Genomic DNA, 22,871 nt, shown 5'->3' with positions numbered 1-22,871 from the left:
AAACTCAGGGACGGGTTTAAACAATGGTTTGACAAATATAAGCGGAAAATCTGCTCGAAGGCTGGGCAAGATGCTGCCGTGTTTAGATCTAATCCCGACATCGAGGCAGACATACTTCAAACAGATTGGCTAGAGGAAAAGATTATGCAAAGGAAACTGAAAACAGGAGTGCACAAGTGTAGTACATTTATCAAACATATATTCTGGGTAAGGGCTCAGGTTACGGAAAAATTGAAAGATGAATTAAAAAAGGTCAGAACTGAAAATGTCGTGCTCCAACAAGAATCTACCAACAGAAAGGTGGAATTGTAACAGAAAAGAGATGAGAACGGTAGACAAATCCAACAACTTGAGGAAAAAGTCTGCAACTTGGGGTGTTTGGTAAATGGTCAATTAGGAACAGTTAACATTGCAATCGCTGATAAGAAAAAGCATAAGGAAAGGCAAGAACTATTGGAACAAGCGTGGGCAGAAATTGACCGAATGAATAACGCACTAGAAGATGCTCGGGGGGCACTACGGGAACATTTTAATAAGGTTGAATCTCAAACAGCAGATCACCATCAGTGCCAGGCGGAGATAATCAACCTCCAAATTAAATTGCGGAATAAACAGGCGGTAGTTTGTGCAGTCACGGGGAACGATATAAACACCCAATGGCCCCCAGCAGAACTACCTTATACAGAAGATGGGCCCCAGGACTATCCAGAAGCACAGGCTAACATCATCTCCCTAACTCGAGCAGCACGTAGCGCCAGGGCTAAAGGTCAGGCACCTGGGGTGCATTACAAGAGTAAATGTTTGTCATCCGACGAGAGCACTGTATTAGCTAAGGAGTTGGGATGGATTACAGAGCGCACTTGTCCGTTAGATTTGGTCCATAGAGTTAAATTACTAATCGCATGCCATCACGAATTAGAAGACGAGGACATTAAAATGGTATTAATTACCGCCCTTTGTACCAGCTTGAAAACAAAGATCCCTGGCACTTCTTTTGACCATATAGTTGATTCCGACGACTTTCTAGTTATTGTGCAAAGAGCGCTAGGGATGGGAACTACCTGGGATGCATCCCGCGAATACGGTAATGCGGTACAGAAGAAAGATGAGACCCCTGAGGCCTTTCATGAGCGCTTAGTGCAGATGTATATCATGTCACAAGAGGCGAACCCAGATCGAGAATAAGTTGAAACTTCAGCAGTTTATAAGGACGCATTTCTCAAACACCTCTTACCCTTGTATGCCTCCCGAGAGTTTTGCTCCGCTGATAGGTGACCCCTTACCCATCGAGTGCTCCTTTTCTCCGTGTGGCAGGTATTGTGTGATTGGCAGACTCCACTGCATGGGGGAAAAGTGAAAGCCCACTCTTCCACCGACCCCTACCATCACGGCCACAAGCTTGCCAACAGTGCCGCCAAGCGTGCCGCATCAGAGGCACCCGTATAGGCTGACACCTCTGCAGCTTGCAACGTAGTCTCCGATGCTACCTCTGCCGACCTGTCCGCCCTACAAGCTACCTCTGTTATCCATACAACACAATTATACAATGGCATCTCCAGAACCAACCCTTATCTCAACCATCCCCATGGGCACACACCACTCGTCTGGTTACGCACCCTAATGTGACCCCACTGTAGTACATAATGGTAGTTCTGAAGAACAGCAAGTGGCGTGCATTCCCCCTGACCTTTCTGAAGACTTCTTTCAGCTTTTCCACGATCATCCCACTGCAGGACACACTGAAGCTAACACCACTATTGCAAAAATTCTCACTGCAGCTTGATGGCCCTCCATCGACACCGATATTACTGAACGGAGCCGTCGGTGTATCGTATGTCTACAACACAACCCGGGTCCACCCGCGAACCCCGTGTTTCTCTGCCCCGCGCCATCCCCCTATGGTCCATGGACCCACATCCAAGTTGACTTTATTGGCCCTCTCCCTCCATCTGCCCACAACTTCAAATATGTCCTTGTGATAATAGATAAATTCACTAAATGGATCGAAGCCTTCCCCACATGCGCCACATCTGCAGCAACTGCAGCCCGTATCTTATTGTGCGAGGTGGTCTGCAGATGGGGAGTGCTTGAGGTTTTGGACAGTGATAAGGGAACACATTTCACGGGACAAGTTTTCAAGGCCATAACACAGTTAATGGGGATCAAACACCAACTCCACATTGCCTTCCACCCACAGTCATCCAGGATGATCGAATGAGGCAACCGCACTCTCAAGACTCTATTGAGAAAGTATTGTGCAGACCACCCCGCACAATGGGCACAGATGTTGCTATTATGCTTAATGGCTCTGAGGTCTACTCCCCATTCGACCACCCAGATAGCACGCTATCAGGCAATGACAGGTAGGATGATGAGGTTACCAGGCCATCTGCTTATACCTTTAGCCCCGGGAGCCACTCTGGAAGGCAATACTAGCCTACAGGGTGCGGTAACTGAAACTTGGGTAAGGAAAATGTTTCAATGTGCCCAAATGACAAATCAGTTTGTAGCCCACAACAGTGGAAGGGCGAAGGAACAAATGAAGAAGTAGTTTGATAAAAGGGTCAAAATACGAGAGTACCCAATCGGGCAAACAGTAAAGGTACTTGACTATGGGAAAAAGGAGCATCCCTTTACACTAAAATGGAAGGGTCCATTCCCGATAATTGACAGAGCAAGTCCATCGGTATACCTTATTCAGTATACAGATAAAAAGGGTAAAAAGATAGCTAAATGGCACCATATTAACCAACTGAAAGATTGCAAAACTGATAACTAAACACATACTAACTTGTTCTTACAGAAGCAAATAGGACCGGAAAAGATGATAAACTGGGTCTGCCTCCTGTTAAGAATAGGAGTCTGTATGGCTGCAGACATATCACCAAACAGGGATCCATACGGAGCAGTCCCCATGCAAGCCTCAGCCCCGTTCAGGGCAGAAAGATGAAGATCTGTGCAAAAGAAGGGTGCCCCATTCTAGGATGTCGCTTCCCATACCTACCGAACTATTGAAATATCGTTGGGACGATCCCTGACACTGACTTGCATAATTGAATCCTACTCATCTCCGGACCCAGAGATGATCATTTTTCACAAAACTAACCCTACCACCCTGCAAGATGCCCCCATTGGAATGTGGGGTGCTCAGATGCTCGGACCACGTCGGGTTACTAACACTACCTTGCAGCGGGATCTGATTTTTCCATATGTATTTCACAGACACCAAGGGTATTATAATTGTTCAGCAATTCGATCCTGAAGGCACATACCATTAAGGGCCTAGCTCCACTGTCCTAGTAAAGGTAATACCGCGTGAAATGGGGGAGGCTAAGTACCCAGTTGTTACTGTGGGGTCTAGTAATGGTTTAGTGGTCGAACAACTGTTTGAAACAATGTTTACTGATGTACAAAACGAGCATGTGCCGATTATGTTGCATTTTAACTTAACCTACCAGCTGATGTGTGCGACACTAAGTATCAATCCTTCTACCATACCCAACAGGAAACCATGTTCTGAGACTTTTTTCCAGCGCAACAAAGGGGTCACACTAGGAGACCATTCAGGGTCCCTCACCGCACCGAGGCATAAGAGGGAACTAGCCAAATCGATCGGGGCTGCTGGAGCAACAGCAGCCAGGAATCGGTTGAAATTGAAACGATCATGTTACGAACCCAGATAAAAACCATTCTATCCCTAAAAGGGGAGAATACAGAGAAACTCATTCAAGAGAATCTCATGGCTCTGGATTCGATCTTAGACATCTCCCGAGCGTTACACCAAATCAATGGTTCAGTAAATGAGTTAATCAACGAGAATAATGAGCAGTTCAAGTCCCAAGCCATCCCAAAAGCTATTGCATGTGGGATGCTGGGAGCAAACCTGCTCAATCACTATTGACAGCAACTCAATAACATTGAGTCAGGCTGTTTGCCGGCTGCCATTTCGCATGATCAAATTTGGTCAATGTTACCCGAGGGATTCGTGCCCAACATCCGTAAGACAAGGGAGCTTACTAAGGCATACCTGATCCACTCAACGTCCAAAAGATCTGATTTTGGAAGAATCAAGATCCTTCCCATACTGCTCATCGTACCCCAGATTCCTATCACCCCTCCTTTCCGATTATACCGAGTCAAATCTATCGGCACAATGGAAGATGGGGTGCTCAAGGAGCACACCGGAATCCTCCTATTTTACTGTTTGATAGAGGCACAGAATCATGGCATACAATCGATATGTCGGGTTGTAACAAGGTGAAGGGGGTATGGTTGTGCTCCGGTAGTACATTCCCATCTGAAATTACAGCTTGCGGGTTCACCATGGGAGACTCAGACCCATGGTGCCCCATACAACTTACCTCCAGATGTCAGGGGACGAATGTGGCTTACCGAGGTTGGGGAGAGTTTTGTGTTACTACCATTCAGAAACACATGCCAGTAAACACTACCAACATTGTCTGTCTGTCACTTCCTACCACCTTCTGCTTCACACCCCAGCAAACCGTCTCTATCAGCGGTATTATTCTGCATCCTATCCAGGAGCACAACGTAGAGAATTTGGAATACAACAATACCAATATAATGGGAGCGGCTCAGAATACCATCATTCCTTTTCGACATTACATTCCTCCTTTATCCATTACTCTCCGAAATATACTCAGTCGATCACACACACCCCAAATCCATCTCATCCATTTGACACAAGCTAATCGAGAAATTGATTGAAGCCATTGCTCATCTGGGCGATCATAGTTGGTGGGAGACAGTATATAATGTTGGTGAACATCCCGCTGCTCGATTTGTATCATATCTTTTTATATTCGTTCAGATTTTTGTTACCATTGTAGTACTTATAACCTGGGGTAAGTTGCGGGCTGTTAAATGGCAGGCTCAAATACATTATTTTAGTTACAGCCTGTCCAATTCTTATGTTGCCATTCCCCTTGAGTAGCATTGTGAGGGTTCGAAACATTTTGTTCTTTACCCTCAAGGTGGGGACTGTTGGATACTCGAGGTACATACAAAATGGAGGACCTGAATGAGGATTGGCTGAATAAGAATGTATTGGAGAAGGCTGGAGGAACGAAGTACTGGGCACGTTCACATTACTGAAAGATGTAAACACAACATTTAATATTATTATTTGATATTATTATTTGATTATTATTTCCTTCAAATGTAAGGATTATTAAGGACTATTATTTGAACGGAAGGAAAATAATATGTATGGAAATGAAAGGGACCTGGGGTCCTGATTGACAATAAATTGAAGCTCTCACAACAATGCTCTGCGGCAGCGAGTAAAGCAAACCGGATGTTGGGATCAAAAGATCAATAGCGAGCCGAAATAGTGGGGTAATCCTCCCACTGCACACATCGTTGGTGAGACTTAAAGTACTGTGTGTACGATTCTGGTCACTGCAGTTCAAAAAGGATATTGGAAAATTGAGAAGATACAGAGGAGGGAAAACAAAATGATTGAGGAAGAACTGAACTATGAGGAGCGACTAAGTAAATTGGGCATGTTCATGCTGGAGAAGAGAAGATTGAGAGACAACATGATTGCTGTCTTTAAGATTCTAAAGGGACAAGACAGTAAAGATCATGACAGGATTGTTTCAACTTGTCCAGCATAGTAAAACCAGCGGACACCGCCTGCGATTGAAGGGGGTAAATTTGGAATGAATCTATGCAACCACTATTTCAGTGAGCGAATAGTGAACCTGTGGAACCGGCTCCCTAGGGAGACGGTTGAAGCAGGAAGTGTTGATTCTTTCAAACACAGATTAGATAGTTTTCTTTCAGGAAATAACATTATGGGATATAATACAAAGGTAGTTTGGGACATATGTGCATGCAACCACCAGGAATGTGGAAGGCAAACTAGATGGACCTTCGTCTTTTTTCATTTCTTATGTTCTTATTATAGTTTGTGGTATTCCTTAAATTATCATAGACACTAATCTAAAGAATACAAAGAATATCACAAATATCCTCCACACACCCCCACCCCATACTACTTAAAATAAAGGATTAAATATTTAAGAGTCAATGTAAATATTGTAAGGCTGAATTAGTGCAGACATGGAAAATGACAACATAGTTAGTAAAGATGATTCACCAGTTTCATAGAATAAAAAATAAAGCAGTAAAAGAAACATTGGCCACATCAGTCTATTTGTTTGTTCCTCTTGAATCACCGGGTTCTCCTATAATAATAATAATAATCCTTACATTTAATATAGCGCTTTTCACGTCGGGAGGACGTCCCAAAGCACTTCACAGAACACACTGTAAAGTGAATTGACTGTATATTTGTGAGCGAACGCGGCAGCCAATTGCGCACAGCAATGTCCCACAAACAGTCGTAGATTGAAAATGACCAATTTATTATTGTTTTTGGTTTTGGAGGGATTATTATTAGGCGTGTGGAGTAAGGAAACTTGCCCAAGGTTTTGCCCTGAATGGATTTGAACTCAGGTCTCTCACTTGCAAAGCGATGCTCTAACCACTGAGCTACAGGACTCCACTCCTACTCTAGAATGTCACTGTAAATCTGTTGATTTTTTAACAGGTTGTCAACGGATCTTAAAAAAGGTACAAGGCTTCACAATAAACAGGGAATACAATAGCTATGAGCTGAAGTTCATACTTTAAATAATTCAAATTGGATCCATTTAACTTTACTCACTCGTACCTGTATTATATTTAATTTGAATTGTGTACTGATATTCAGAGACTGAATGCCCTTCTCTGTTTATGGCCTGCCGTTGTCGGTATCCCTGCTCTCATTAATTCCCTGCTGTAATAATGAATAAATAGCTGTAGGAGAGCCAAAATGACAGTGATTGGTATTATAATTTAATAAGAAAAATATGTATCCTACTTTTTTAGATAATCTTTCCGTGTTGTTCCAATGAGGATTCAAATCTCTGCTATGGGGACTGTAGATTTCTTTTTCTCTAGCTGTCTAGTGGAGATATTGAATTGGAAACAGTACACACATTATTTTCTTTAGCAATATTGGCTGGTTTCCTGATCTGAGGCGAGGGTCTGCAGCTGATTGCTGGGAATATGTAGACAAGTTTAATCCCCAGTGATATGCTGGAAGTTGAATTCATTTTCTCTGGCATCTCTGCAAGACTCAAGGAGCAGCTCATGTTTGCAGTTTTGAATTTGTTTTGCAATTGCATGACTTTCAAAGCCAAATTCTCTCTGCTCTGACTCGGTTAAGTTCAAACAATAACAACAACAATTTACATTTATATAGTGCCTTTCACATCGAGAGGATGTCTCAAAACACTTCACACATATAACTGGGAACTCATCTGGGGAACTGGGAAGTTGGTGGTGGTGGTGGGGGGTTGGCCGAATGCAGAATTTAAGTGATGGGTCTTATGAGAGGTCCTGTGGCTCAGTGGTTAGAGCACTCACCTCGCAAGCAAAAGACTTAGGTTTGATTCCCGGCAGGGCAAAATGCTGGGCAAGTTTCCTTAACCCACCCTCTTCTGTTTACCTAACAGTAAGTAGGAACCTAGTTATTAGTCGATTGGCAGTCGCTTTTCTGGGGGTAATAATTCCTTCAAAAAAAAAAAAAATTTGTCACTCATTTCATTACTATTTGTGGGATACCACTGTACACAATTGGCTGCCACATTTTACCCACAAAATATACAGTCAATTCAATTTACAGTCTATTCTGTTAAGCGCTTTGAGACGTATCAAAGACATGATAAGGCGCTATATCAAATGCAAGGATTATTATATTATTATGATGTGGTTTGAAGGTTGCGATAGAGGAGGTTCCGGGGAGGGACTCCAGGATGGAGTTCCAGAGAGCAGGAATAGAATTACTGAAAGCTCGCCCATGGATGGTGAGGCAGATCAGGCAGGAGACATGAAGTAGGCTGGTGTTTGCTGAGTGCAGGGAGTAGACCAGGCAGCAAATTTCCAGGTCATAGAGATAGAGCTGTGGGGAGGCCACAAACTCTTTTTGTCTACTTAAACAAATATATGAAAGCCAATAAGCAGCACATTATGATTTGAAAGTTCGAGTATCTGTACTGTGCTCAAAAATATTTTGATGTCAAGAAACATGCATTAAAGCCAAGACATATACATTAAATCATGATTTAAGCATATTCATAGGAATATGCCTATGTCTGGAAATTATTACAGAGCAACAATGACAGCAATTTGCATTTATAAAGCACTCTTCATATTACGTAACACCTAACAAAGAATTAAATCTTTTCACAATTCTAATGTATTAATTTATTTATAGTTCATTTTTTTAATAATAAAGTAATAAAAATAGCAATATTATTAAAAGAAAGTCCGGTTGCATGCAACTTTTTTCATGATTCTAATCTACCCAATATAATGGGATTCCACTATATCTCTGAGTATCATCCTATGTAAATTACAGATATTTAGAAAAGTTTAACCCAGATTCTCTGTAATTTAAGCGTAGTGGCAAATGTTAAGTGAGTTATTTTAAGTTTAAGTTATTTGGAGTGTCTTGGCCAACAATCCCCAGATATAATTGATCATCGCTCATGGCATCAATCCATGAATGTTTGTGGGACACTTCTGTGCTCAATTGTCTGCTGTGTTTTGCCCACAAAATATAGTCTATTCACTTTACAGTATATTCTGTGAAGTGCCTTGAGACATCTCGATGAGATGATAAGGTGCTATATCAAATGCAAGGATGATTATTATTTTATGGCTGTTTATAGGACATTGCTGTGCACGCACTAATTGGCTGCTGCATTTATCTAGAAATACATAGTTAATGCACTTTACAATAAATCCTGTGATTTGCTTTGTCAGTTCTCAGCACTGTAATAAAGTGTTATATCAAATGCAAGGATTATTATTGTTATTATCTTGCGAACCAATAATCCAGTTTAAGCATGTTATTGCTCTTTGTCACTGCACACAGTTCAATCAATTTATTTAATATTATGGTGAACTTTTCTGAAATACCAAATTCTTCTCGGAGTGAACATTGCAGAAAAATAACCTATAGCCTTTTCGATATTAATTTAAAAGTATTTATTTTGTCTAGTGTCCCTTTATCATCTAAATTCGCTCATGGTAAGTCAATCAATCTACTATCCTTAGAACCAGGATCTTCTTTTCTTGTCTTTTTCGAAGACTGATACGAATAACACGTTAAAATTAATTTATCTATTATTAAAGAACCTGTCAGTAAATACTTTGGTATCTTGATAGTTTCTTTCCTTTGACATCATATAACTATGGTATTGACCGGCAGTGCTATAGTCACTAAATTGATCATGCTTTTCAATACATTGAAATCAAAAACCAAGCTACTTTAAACAGGATTCCTCAATTGAGAAATCCAAATTGGGTTTCCTTTTGGTAACTGAAAGTATATCACACAAGTTCAGTTTGTGATGAAGAAGGTCCTTCAGTCTATCTGATTTCATCTTTCCAGAATGCCCACTTTACCATCTGTCCAACACATCGTCAATCTTTCTTTAAAATGAGTCCATGGTCCTGACCTCAACCATTCTTACTTGGCAACTTGTTCTAATCATTAATTACCTTCTGGGTAAAAAAAAACCTTCCTGGTATCTGTCGTGGAATTGCTCTTTGCAAATCTAAACCTTTGTCCTCTTGTTCTACTGTGTTGGTTCATCCAAAAGTATGGATCTGGATTTACTTTTTCAATCCTATCTGAAATGTTAAACACAAAGGTCCTCTGAGTTATTTTCTCTCAAGACTGAAGAGGCCTAGCTTGTCTAATTGTTACTTATAGCTCACGCCTCTGGATAATTGGAGATCGCCCGTGTTGCCTGCCTTCGCACAGCCTCTAGGTCCTGGGCCCTTGTGTCACGATGACCTGAACTATATGATGTAATCTAAGTGTGGTCTGACCAGCCCACTACATAAGATGAATATTGATGTCTGGGATTTGAATTTAACTGATTTAGCAATGTAGTCCAGGATCCTGTTTTCCTTGCTTATTGCTAACTCATACTATTTTGACATGGTGAGCGATAAGTCAACTAACTAGATTGCTTTTGGTTTCCCCCTCGGCATGCTTCACGCTAATTTACGGGAACACTGCTCTGAAAGCAGATTTCAGATTTGTTCCGGAATTAGCTTCTGCTAGTTGGTGCCGCAGGATTATGGAATCCCATTTGAAATATCTATTTAGACCTCAATGTGCACTCACAGCATGAAATAAATTAGACTATGAGTAAAATCACGTTACAAATACAAATTTAAATTAGAAATATAGCATTTCATTGCACTATTTATAAGCATACAACAGTTAGCCAATCTCAGTGAAGAGAACAGTAATTCACTGCACAGCACAAGCATCATATTTAGTAAATAATCCTTGCTGTTGCATAAATCAAGACAAAATAAAAACTTGTAATATATAATAGGTTGAAAAGTGAGGTGGTTCAAAACAAATTTAATAATAATTCCATCTGTTATGAAACACTATTTTTCTTCCCATGAGAGGCAAAAAAGATTTTCATTATTATTTCTTTATAGGTTTATTATTTCATATTCTCCTTTAAATCATTATTCCCAGCAAACACTTTCAACCAAGATTTCTCAATGGATAATTAAGCCTCTGTTCATGTTTTGTTATTACTGTATCAATAAATAGTTAATTATTCTTTTGGTTAAAATGAAGTTTGCTTCCAGATTAATGTTATGTCTTTATTACCCATTGGGTTGTTATTCCAATTATGCTCTTACAATCAGTTTAATTTTACCATTTACGACCCATAAAGCTGAGATGGAATCTGAGCTTAATTTACTTTTCACCACCAGTTTTCATCACCCTTTCCACATAACTGCCATTGAATTGCTCAGGTTTGGTTAGTCAGGCTACATGAAATTGCTTTGGAAGGACTTAAGGCGTTTTAATTTGCTTGCAGTTTTTTTTAAACCATTTTGCTTCTCGTCTCCTCTGGTCTTCCAATTCTCCCCAGGGCTGTTCAGAATGTTTTCCGAAGTGAGGCATGTGACACTCCTTCATAGAATCATAGAAATTCTGTGTAGATGTGGCAATCCAGTCCATTGTATCTGCACCGTCTCTCCTCAATCCACTGTTCTGCTCTATCCCCCATTCCACTTCAAACCTATAACTTTTGTATATTTCCAGCTTGAGATTTCATTTATCAGACAAACTGGAGTCATATTGTTTTCTCAAGTGTGTGCGTGTGTGGGATTACACAACATTTCCAAAAAATTTAAATAACAGGTCCTGCTGCTGTTTTTTTTGATCAGTCAGGTCAAAAGAAATCACCATGCTTACTAGTAACCAAACCAGACTGATTGAGTTCTATATATGCATGCCACCTTCACATGGAAATTTTCCTTGTCTGGAATGGAATGCACACTTTCATCCTGCTGGGCACATTGACAAGAGCTAAGGCTTGGGAACCCCAGAGTACTGCAGGGGGTACAACTGGAGTTTCACCAGCTGAAACTCTATGGCTTACAGTTGAATGACTGGCTGGCAAGCTTCCCATTGCATCTCCAGCATGAACCCATCAGAAGAATCCCAGTCTGACCTCCTATCTTTGCGATTAAAGACAGGCTTGCTGGTCTGTCAACAATGATCTGGAGTACTGTAGACCTGCCTGACTCAAGAACCAAATTACTGAGGATTGATTTGATTCCAACAAGTCAACTACTATTTGTTGAGAAAAACTACTTTAATTTAAATTTATAATATATATGAAGTAACGAGTGCAAGATTTGAAGGCAGAAAGCAGAGATTCAGAATTGTTATGCCCCACTTTTCTCTTTTGTGTAAAGGTGTGTATCTTTTTCCTTCCAACAGCACCATGATTTCTCCAGCCACCCATAAATATACATCAGACAGTGACCAAGGGCAACACACCAAATTTAATGTGCATTTTTAACATCCATTCAATTCCAGTTTGCATCAGATCAATTATAAAAGCCACGGCATAAAAGGGTTGAATATAACCAATTGAGTTGGGTGCTATTTATTCAATTTGGAACAAGCTACACGAGGAAAATAACTTATTCTCTTATTCCATCTATTCTTCTATTATTATGCTCTTTTATAAGAATTACATCAAGCATCACCATTTCCATTTTCAACGAAGAAGTTTTCCCAGGATCTTGGAACTGAAATCTCCATTTCTGCATTTTTCAGTAATTCTTACTCTCCTATGATACTGGATTATTGGCTCATTCACTCACTCTGACACATTTTTGTCTGTCCTGTATATGGGCTAAACAGTTCTTAATTTTTGAGCTTGGTTGTCTGTCAATTTTTCTCCTCCAGTTTTCTCTCTCCCTTCTTGAAGCCATGCAACTACTTTTTCCTTCTCCTGGGATATGATTCTTAGGGTAGCCGGTATTTTACAGTACCTTCTCCAAAGAGCTTTGTCATTGATGTCAATGTGCTGTTTGACCACAGGAGTAGGGGCATCTCAACTAAGCTTGATCCCGTCTCTTTTCAGATGTCTAGACACATGCACCTATTAGTAGCGGTCTCTAGATTACAATCTAGAATGAAGAGCCCTATCTGATTTTCCATTCACTATATGAGAAGCATTAAAAATAATTCAAGCAATCTAATTGTTGTTCTATCTGGGATAAACTAACTCAGCACAGATAGGATTTGAACCTGCAAATTTCTAGTCTGTATGGCCTAATGTTCAACAGCCACTGCTTGTATTCACTTGACCTTCAGAGGAGTATTACTGGAATTACCTTCATTTTTTTTCCTAATGCGAATCCATAAGTCTTCATCATCTTCATGTACTTGTCATCTGTAAGTGCTCTCTTTTCATCACTGTTCTAAAATGATCTGCTTTCACCACCAGAGGATTTAAAACAACAATTTTACATTTGTGGAGTGCCTTTCAAGTTGGGAGCTGTCTCAAAGTGCTTTGCAAGATATACCATAAAGTGGGGTGACTGTGTGTGTTTTGAGGGCAACCAAATGGTCCCAAAGTGAGAATGTATTGTGTTCAGTACAGGGCTATAGCCACAGGTGGAACACAGCCCACTCAATTTAGCATCCAGATAACACCAGCCACACTTTGCACTGCCTCATACCTGCCGCAACATTCCTGCTCTCTTTCCGTAGACCAAACAAGAAGTCATTCATCGCTTTTATCAGTTGATGCTATAAGAGGAAAATATCCTGGGAGGTGAAGTTCTTTGAGCTACAGCCGACGAATCTGATTGAGCAACTCCTGGAAGGCTTCATAAACACCCAATCATGCACAGGTAGTGTGCGGTGACATATTGGCAGAAGAAAGCTAAATTAACGATTTTTCCTCCACCCCCCCACCCACCCACCACCCTTATATGTTTCATGAGCAAGACACATGATGGTGAATTTTTTTTCATAATAAAAGCAATGTGAGAAATCTCATATTTATTCTGAAAATCCCATATTTATTCTGAAAATCCCATATTTCACTTAATGATTTGAAATTCCTGTACAAATCTTTGAAAGTAATCCATTTGTCTCTTCCACTTTAGTGATGCCTGAATACTACTAATCCTAGATCCTGCATAGCCTGAAGTAAATGACATTCCTTGACAGAAACATGAGACCTGGAAGAATAGCCTGAGGCCACATTTACACCAGAGATGCTTATGAAATTTCATAGCAAGCTACAAATAGAAACCTCTTTGCCACAAGTCAACATTGCTTTGAGAAGGATAGTGCATGCTAAACTGTTTTATATGCTTATAAAACCAATTGATTTGTGTAATTCACTGTGCAAATAATAATCATGCATACTACACCTCATATAACTAATATTCCTTGAGATCTTCCAACAGAATATAATGTTTCTTGAGATATTGATGTCCTTTAATAGCATAATGGTATTACATTGAATGTCTGTTCTGCACTCTTTCAACAACAGTAGAAAAGCAAGCATACAAGATAAGAAAATACATTACAAGAAACATTCACCATTAACTGAGATTGAATAACTGTTCAAGATGCACTGGGAAATTAAAAATAGATGGATGAATGAAACTAAAGGAACAGAACAAGGTACATTACTTCCCAACTAAAGGAACATCTTTACATTTGATATAGCACCTTTTATATTGAGAGGATGTCTCCAAGTGCTTAAATGGATTTACTGTAAGGTGCAGTGGCTATTTGTATTATGTTGGCAAATATGGCAGCCAATTTATGTGCAGCAAGGTCCTACATACAGCCTTGAAGTGAATGACCAATTTTATTTGGGGGATTGTTGGCCAGGACTACCTTCTCTTTTCAAGTAGTGCCATGGGATCTTTCACGTCCACCTGAACAGGTAGGCAGGATCTTCGTTTAATCCATTAATATCATTCAATCTTACCTTTTTAATACAAGAAAATGTTGATATAAATCTATCCTTATTGTGCAGTTTACTAATTGAATTGGCATATTGGCTCTACTGTGAATCCAAGTGTTTGGAGTGGGAAATTCTGTGCTATTTTTTAACAGATTTCCAAATTAAGCAATTCAGAAGTCTATGATGCTATGTCGAGTGACAGCCATTCCAACTCAATTGATTTCAAAGCAAATCTCCCCTCAAGTAGATATGTGATGTGTGACATTCCTCTAATTTATGGAAGGATCCTCCACTCAGATTTCTTAATTAAGAAATTAGTCGAGAAATACCACCAACCTCACCCTGCAATTTCCAGAATCCTTCACATGCTCTTCCATTTGGACACGCATTTTGCAGCCAACTCCAAACAATAACTTAATTCAGATCATTTTTTAAATTGGAGCTTTATTAACAGCCTACTCAGAAATAGTTTGTTGGGGATATTCAACAGTCAACTATCTTCTGACAGGTATAATTGAATAAACATTACTGGCTTTTTCTCAATGTATTTAAGACATTAAGGCATTGTTTGCTCTAATGCCAAGAAACTGATCTCTCCAATATCCTCATTACCAAACTGCTGTGCATTGCCATTTGGAAGTGACTTCCATTACATTAAGGGAAGGACTCAAGATTCACATACATCAACACAACTGCTGAGAAGTGAAAGGGTCTCCTGATATAAAACTGTATGAACCTGGCTACAACAACAACAACAACAAGATTTAATTTATAGAGCGCCTTTCACTCTATATAGGAGGACGTCCCAAGGAGCTGGACAGTTGGGTCAGGACCTGAGCAGGGGGGAAATGGTCAGGGTGAGGGGAGGGAAGGGAGGGAGCGAGGAGAAGGCACTGGGGGATGGAGTTTCAGAGCCTAGGGGCTGAGAGGCTGAAGGCCCAGCCACTGATGGTAGGGCGGTTAGGGCAGGGGATGTGGAGCAGACCGGAGCCAGAGGAACGGAGGGTACAGGCAGCTAAGTAGGGGGCTACTCCCTTGGCTCATCCAACCTGCCCATCATCAGTGTTAGGGCTTTCAGCCTATTTGCCCCCACCCCCTGAAACTCCATCCCAGAGTCCTTCCAATGCACTCCTTCCCTCACCTCTTTCAAAGTCCATTTCAAGACTTACCTCTTTGACCGCACTTTTGGTCATCTTTCCCCTTTCCAGCCCTTTAGCTCCAGTGCCAAATCAGGACCTTTTCACATTGGGACGTTCTCCCAATGTGAAAAGTGCTATATACATGTAAATTTGTATCGTATTGTAAAAATGCTGAAAATTTGTATAGTAGGAACACCACGGATATTTGTAAAATGGTGATTAGACATGGAGTGAAATCTTATATGTACGTTTGGCATCAGTGTGCATTTGGTGGAAGAAAGAGCAATAACAACAACTTGCATTCATATAATTATAATAATAATCCATGCATTTGTCACAGCATCTTGTAAAGTGAATTTACTGTATATTTTGTGAAAGAAATGCGGCAGCCAATTGTGCACAGCAGTGTCCCAGAAACAGTCATGGATTGAGTGACCAAAATTATTATTATTTTAAGGGATTAATAAGGGATAAAAAAAAGGCATCGTATTATCACATTAACACTATCTCTAAACACTTTACATAAACTATTGTCGACTATAGTGACTGAATTTGCAAGCCACTTCTAGGGCAAAATGTTTTCCACACTTTTGAAAATACTTCTGTTCTATAAATTTCTGTGGTTCTCCAGTTCAATGTGTGCATTATAACTTGGCACAATTAAATTTAACTTTTGACCAGGGCTCTGTCCCAAAATATTCGTTTTCTCTCAGCTGCTTATTTGCCTGTAGCCGCCATAAATAATAATCCTTGCATTAGAAGCGCTTTGGGACGTCCTCCTGACGTGAAAAGCGCTATATCAAATGCAAGGATTATTATTATTATTATAAACCACCAAATCTGACTCACCTAATTAATCCTAGTAGAAACATTTAAATGTATTTCAGTCCTTCCATTTGAATCAACTCAGTCTTTCAATGGAACTTAGCAATACGACCATGTTTCAGTCTTTGGTAAAAAGGATAACAATCTACAGCTGTTGATCAGCACCTCTCATGTGGCCATTCAAATGAATAGTCACAGCCAAAATGTTACCCAATCTTACTTTTTTATTACATCACTAGTTAATGGAGTTTCATTCCTCAGTCCATGTGTCAGTGGCATCAGTGATTTCTGAGATTAAGAAATACTGTGCTAGTGTGACTTTTTTTTCTCTCTTGTAATAGATGAAGAATGAGTCCTTGTCAATACATTGCACCTAATACGAATCATTACACTTTAGTGTGTAATATCCTGTGAAGTGCTATGAGATGTCATCCCGGCGTGATTATTATTATTAGAATCCACAACCTTCTGACTTCTGACTTCTGGTAAGAGTGCCATCAACTGAGCTATGCTGACATTCCACATAGTGAAAAAAGGTATTGAATCTTTTAAACTTTCTTTTGCTGCAGATTTTGCTGCAGATGAATTTATTTCAGCCAGTGCCAATCAATTATCAGAAGATTATACATCATCATGAAGCTACATGTCCAGCTAAGACCACCCTACCTATTGAGGCTTAAAGGGTTAACGGAGACTCAGTGGGTAGAATCCCTGTCCCCAATGACTGGTCTTTCCTTCTATGTCCTGCCGATGGGACAGGCTGGTTGGGCTGCCATCAACAGTGTCCTGGTGTACTGTGGACCCACCTTGCAAGTAGACATGCCCACTGTGAAGCCTACTCCACCTCCAGGTATTCAGGAACAAATCAGTGTAGGCCAGAGTCTTCCTTCCCTACAGCCATTTCCCATGTTTGCCACAAATCTACCTAACTGCTTGATCCTGGATTTAGCAAATGGGCCAGTGGAAGCCCTTCTGTTGCATCCCCAGAAACTCAGATGCATAAAGGAGAACTGTTTGGACACAGGTTCGTATATGCCGCAAACTTGACCTGCATTGGGTCTGGCAGTGAATCCCCAGCAAAGTCCCAGTATGCAACTTTTATACAGTGAATGAACAGAAAGCTTACACAAATGGTCAATCCAAGCAGACTACAATTTCTAAGCACTGCCATCAAATTAAGGGGGAAACCTATAGCGTTCTGTAAGTAAAAAATAATCATTTATTTAAAGGCAGGGTTATTTAAATGCTGATGCTACGACTGGCGGTTAAAGTCCAAGCAAGAGTATCTTTGTGCAAATGGTAACTCACTCGGAGATTGATTAAATTAACACACGAATATGGACCATAGGTGAGCACATGATTGATAGCACAAACTGACTTTTGGTATAAAGCACGATGAATCATTTCCAGTCAAATCCTGATAGAAAAAAATGTTTGAGTTCTACTCAACAATCAATTAGCCACCTGATCGTGAACGTGAAGAGGCACTTCATCCTGCTCATTTTTCTTAAAGTTGTACACTCAGCTTGTGCCAGTAATGAGACACTTTACATATATCATTAATAAGGCCGAAACCAGAAAACAGGCAGCAGCTGTCTTTGGCTCAGCACAACAATGCAGCACAGCCTCATTGTCAGTGAAACTTCCTCAGGTCATATGTACAGGCCATATGAGGGGAGGATCCAGGCTGATCTCTTAGGTTAAAGGAATATGCTATCAGGATGGACTAGATAAATGAGTGCTTTTCAGCATTCATGCAATGTCCCAGAGGGCATTATAGTGGTATATAAGATGCTGAATAGGGAGGAAGTGTAAAAATATTGCTTTCCAGTTTGCTAAGACACCTGTACAGCAAACAGTGATGTGAAAGGCTATTTTAGGATAGACAACACATATTTCTTTCCCTAGAATGTAATCAGCAGCTGTAACGGGTTACATAGAACATTAATAAACATAAACACACTGCAATCATTTAAAGAGCAGCTTGATGCTATAAAAGGAATACAGTGTAATGACTGCATTTTGGAATAAACAGGCACATTCGGTCATTAAGCCTGTTCTGCTATTTTATTAGATAATTGCATGTATTTCAATCTTATTTGACTACCATTCCCATTATCTTGTTTCACAAATATCTATCTCCCATTTAAGTGAAGAAATATTTTTGATCTTGCTCATGAACAGCTTAATTTTAATTTTACGTTAATGTCCCATTGTTCTGGAATCACTCTACCAGGGACAGACACACAAATAAATCATTCATGAATTCGGCATAACGTCTTTCACATCAGGAGGATATCTCAAAACATTTCACAGGATTTACCTTAAAATGTAGTGACTGTGTATTTTGTAGGCAAATTACTACATGACATTATATTGAAAATAATTAAAAAAGAGCAATGAGACCAAGGAAGTTAACATGCATAAATCTTTAAAGGTGGGGAGGCAGGTGGACAAAGCTATGAAGAAGGCTAATGGGATCCGAGATTTTATATTCAGGGGCATAGAATATTAAAACAAGAGATAATGCTTAACCTGTATATATCATTAGATAGATCACAGTTAAAGGATTCCAGTTTTGATCATCCCTCTTTAGGACAATATCAGGGCAACAGGGAAGGTGCAGAGGAGATTTATTAGTACTGTACCAGGAATGAGTGTGTTGTCCTATGAGCAGTGATTGGAGGAGTTGGGCCTATTTTCACTGGAGGGGAGAAGGTTGAGGGAAACCTGAGAGAGGGCTTTCAAATTTTGAGGGATTTGGATAGAGTAGATAAGGAGAAATTATTTTCACTGGTCAGTGAGTCAGAGACTGGAGGATATCAATTTAATTTGTTACCAAAGGAGCAAGAAGGGAATATTAGGAGGTTGTTTTTGAAAAAACAGAGTTGTTACAATATTTTTAATAATAATAATGCCTAATAATAATCCCTCCAAAACAAAAAAAAAGAAATTGGTCATTTTCAATCCACGACTGTTTGTGGGACACTACTGTGCACAATTGGCTGCCGCGTTTCGCTCACAAATATACAGTCATTTCACTTTACAGCATATTCTGTGAAGCGCTTTGAGACGTCTAGAAGACGTGAAAAGCGCAATATCAAATGCAAGGATTATTATTATTATTATTAATATAGAAAGTCCTACTGGGTGCAATGGGTAAGGTAGATTCCATATCAGCTTTCAAGAGGATACTGGATAGATATCTAAAAAAGGTTATAAATCTAAAAATCAATATGCAGGGTTGTGGAAAGTTCAAGCAAATGGAACTGTCCGGATTGCTCTTCCAAAGAGCTATAACAACAACAACAACAAGATTCCATTTATAGAGCACCTTTCACGTCGGGAGCACCTTTCACGTCCCAAGGCGCTGGACAGTTGGGTCAGGACCCGAGCAGGGGGGAAATGGTCAGGTTGAGGGGAAGGAAGGGAGGGAGCGAGGAGGGGGTAGAGAGTCGAGAGGAGAGCTGAAGGCACGGTCAAAGAGAAAGGTCTTGAGACCGGCCTTGAAGGAGGAAAGGGAGGAAGCAAGGCGAAGGCACTGGGGGATGGAGTTCCAGAGCCTAGGGGCTGAGAGGCTGAAGGCCCGGTCACTGATGGTAGGGCGGTTGGGGCGGGGGATGCGGAGCAGACCGGAGCCAGGGGAACGGAGGGTATGGGCAGGTAGGTAGGGGGATAGTAGGTTGGAGAGGTAGGAGGGAACAAGACCGTGAATGGCTTTGTAGGTGAGGATGAGGATCTTGAATTCGAGACAGACACAGACACAATTCTAACATAGACACAATGGGTCTTTCTCTCCATTGTAAAAATCTATGGTTCTAAGGATCAGGTGTGCCACTTCAAATTGGTGTATTACTGGTAGTCAAGAACATTTACAGTTCAGGGGCGTAAACACAAAAACGGCTGATCATTTAGAAGGAAATTTATGATTTGAGCTGACTGGATGGAAAAGCAGAGACAATTAATTCTAGGAGAAACCAAAGTGTAATTGAGATAAACTGTGACATTCTCAGCCCGTTATTTCCTACCTTTAGCTCATGCTTCTGCTATTCCAGCTTCTGGCAGCTTGGGTTGGGTTCTTGGTTTTGTCGATAGGTTGCAGAAAGTGGGCTTTTGTGTAGTTTCTATCACAACAGAATGTGCCTGTCAGTAATTTCGAAAGAATAGTTTAGCAGTAATCTGTTTGATTCAATTTGAATGGCCAAGTCATCTAGAGGAATGTTGGTCAAGTCCTAAACTTCCTTCTCTTTTCAAAGAGTGCCATGGATGGGTAAACCTTTTGTTATGCTTTTTGCTCAATTTGACCCAGTCCAACTATAATGGAAAACCCTGTTGAAGGCCAACATCGTCAAAACTGATGCATGTAACTTTTAATGGAATTTTTACCCTGGGATGTTTAACGTCCACCTTGATCACAAGCACATGGTATTTAATTTTAACATCTCATTTGATAGATGGCACTTCTAACAGTGCAGTGCACCAGTAATGTGCTGGGGTTCAGCATGGGGTTCATACAGTCAAGCCTGGCATGAGGTAAAAATTCATAATGTTTGGACCCAGAGGTGAGAGTGCATTCACCTAAACCAAAGTGACATTGTATGTGCCTCTGGCCCAGCTGATGTTTCCCATGTTTGAATTAACTGATAAAACCTACTGTCTAAGTTCACAATGGTCACATGCATTAAATAGAATAATTAATTGGAGTTAAATCCTTCTTAAATATAGAATACTGTATCTTAGCAGGTTCCAACTTACTGCTAGGTAAACGGACGTGTGTGTGTGTGTGTGTGTGTGTGTGTGTGGATTAAGGAAATTTAGCCAATGTTTCGCCCTGACCCGAAAATGCAAGGATTATTATTATTATTATTATTATTATTATTATTATTATTATTATTATTTTGATAGAACACATAAGCTTTTTGGAATAAAATAAGGGATCAAATTATAAACATATGAAAATGTATGCAGAATTTAATGATTTTCCTCTCCCTTCTATGCAATACACACTTTTAAATTTAATGCGGTACATACTGCAGGACGTAAGCCCTTTATATAGTATACGTGTGCCATTTAGTCAGCTGTTGTATCCATTCGAGATGCTAGAGGAACAACAATATCATCAAAGCCATCAATTCAGCAGTTTACTCTGCTCTCTAAAATCTCACAGTGTACGCTGTAACTTCCACAGCACTCACACACAGGAGTCAAGATCGATTCACCACATCACACAAAAAACCATGTGATACCAGACGTAAATGGATTATTACCTTTTATTCTGTGTGTGCTGCAGAATTTCTTTCCAGGTTTCAACTCATTATTTATTTAAGCCAGTTGCAACCTAGATGTACAATATAATGTAGGTGGTTTTCAAATTGATTTATACTGGATGCTTCAATGTTTTTCATATAGGATGGAAACAGATGTGCATGGAATACCATTAGATCAGCATTTTCACATCATACCTGTTCATAGTCTGGTAATTCTTTTATTTCCCTCCCCCCATATCATGTGGGATATTTCATAGCTGAGCTCAGTCCTATTCTCAGCCAATGTTCACACACAAGCATCTTTCCGTAGGTATCTCTGGAAAGCAAGCAAAACTAGGAACCCTACTCGATTTTTCTCTCCTAACCTAGGGCTGATTGTAGGATCTAAGCAGTATGTTTCGACCACATAATATACAGTCAATTTACATTATAATATATTCTGTGAAGCGCTTTGAGATGTCTCGAAGATGTGATAAAGTGCTATATCAAATGCAAGGATTATTACTTTTAACTTTTAACACTAATGGTGGGATTCACACCTGTGACTTCCATGTCTTTCTGGCAAAGTGCCATCCAGGATAGTGCCTTTATACAACACAAAATTACATTTGTAAAGCGCCGTTCATGTCGGGAGGACGTCCCAAAGACCACCCTAGTTTTACCAATTAAGTCAGGGTGGTCCAATTGGCATCCAGCCTGTGGTCCAATTGGCATCCAGCCCATTCGGCATGCACTGTGCATGTTGCACTGTGTGTCTGGAGCCCAGGCTTGGAAACCCGGCGGTTAAAACAATGACACGAGGCGGCAGGTAGCAGCAGGACCTGTCAATTACTTTCAAACCAGTAACAGGAGAGTTACAGGGAGAGAGAGAGAGAGAGAGAGAGAGAGCGGGAAAGAGATAGATACAGAGACACACACAGATACAGAGAGAGACAGAGACAAATACATTGCCAATTTAAAGTTTGCATTGTAACTAATATATAGTGAAATTAAGTAATACAGTTACACAATTTAAAACATAGGATTTCTATATGATTATTACGGGTTATGTTTCTAAAAGGGAAACACAAAAATATCACTTATGCAGCCTGCAGACATTTCTCAAATCCAGCATCTGGTCCTCAGCAGCCAAAAGATTGGACCACTCTGCATTAAGTCATTGCTAAAACGCTCCCAGAGTACTCACTGAAGATTACTGTATAAGTTTAAAAATCACAACAAAAACTCTTAACTCTAAGAATGCAAAAACCAAAAAAGCTATTTGGTTATTAATCATTATTGCAACTCTTCAAAGC

The 22,871-nt window shown here is 40.1% G+C and overlaps 1 protein-coding gene across 4 annotated transcripts in view; it reads right to left on the bottom strand.

Moving 5' to 3' along the window:
• sntg1 (syntrophin, gamma 1) overlaps nt 1-20,451 on the bottom strand; it is a 142,387-nt gene extending 121,936 nt beyond the window's left edge. For all 4 annotated transcript variants that reach the window (XM_007905899.2, XM_042346846.1, XM_042346845.1 and 1 more), the window contains exon 1: nt 20,338-20,451. The gene's annotated coding sequence lies outside the window, so the exon portion shown is untranslated. The remainder of the gene's footprint in view (nt 1-20,337) is intronic.
• Nucleotides 20,452-22,871: the final 2,420 nt, after the last annotated feature.

This window comes from Callorhinchus milii, unplaced genomic scaffold, assembly GCF_018977255.1.
Source record: "Callorhinchus milii isolate IMCB2004 unplaced genomic scaffold, IMCB_Cmil_1.0 Scaffold2, whole genome shotgun sequence".
NCBI lineage: Eukaryota > Metazoa > Chordata > Chondrichthyes > Chimaeriformes > Callorhinchidae > Callorhinchus > Callorhinchus milii.
The sequence above is the reverse complement of the archived record's forward strand: the minus strand, read 5'-3'. Positions and strand labels throughout refer to the sequence as shown.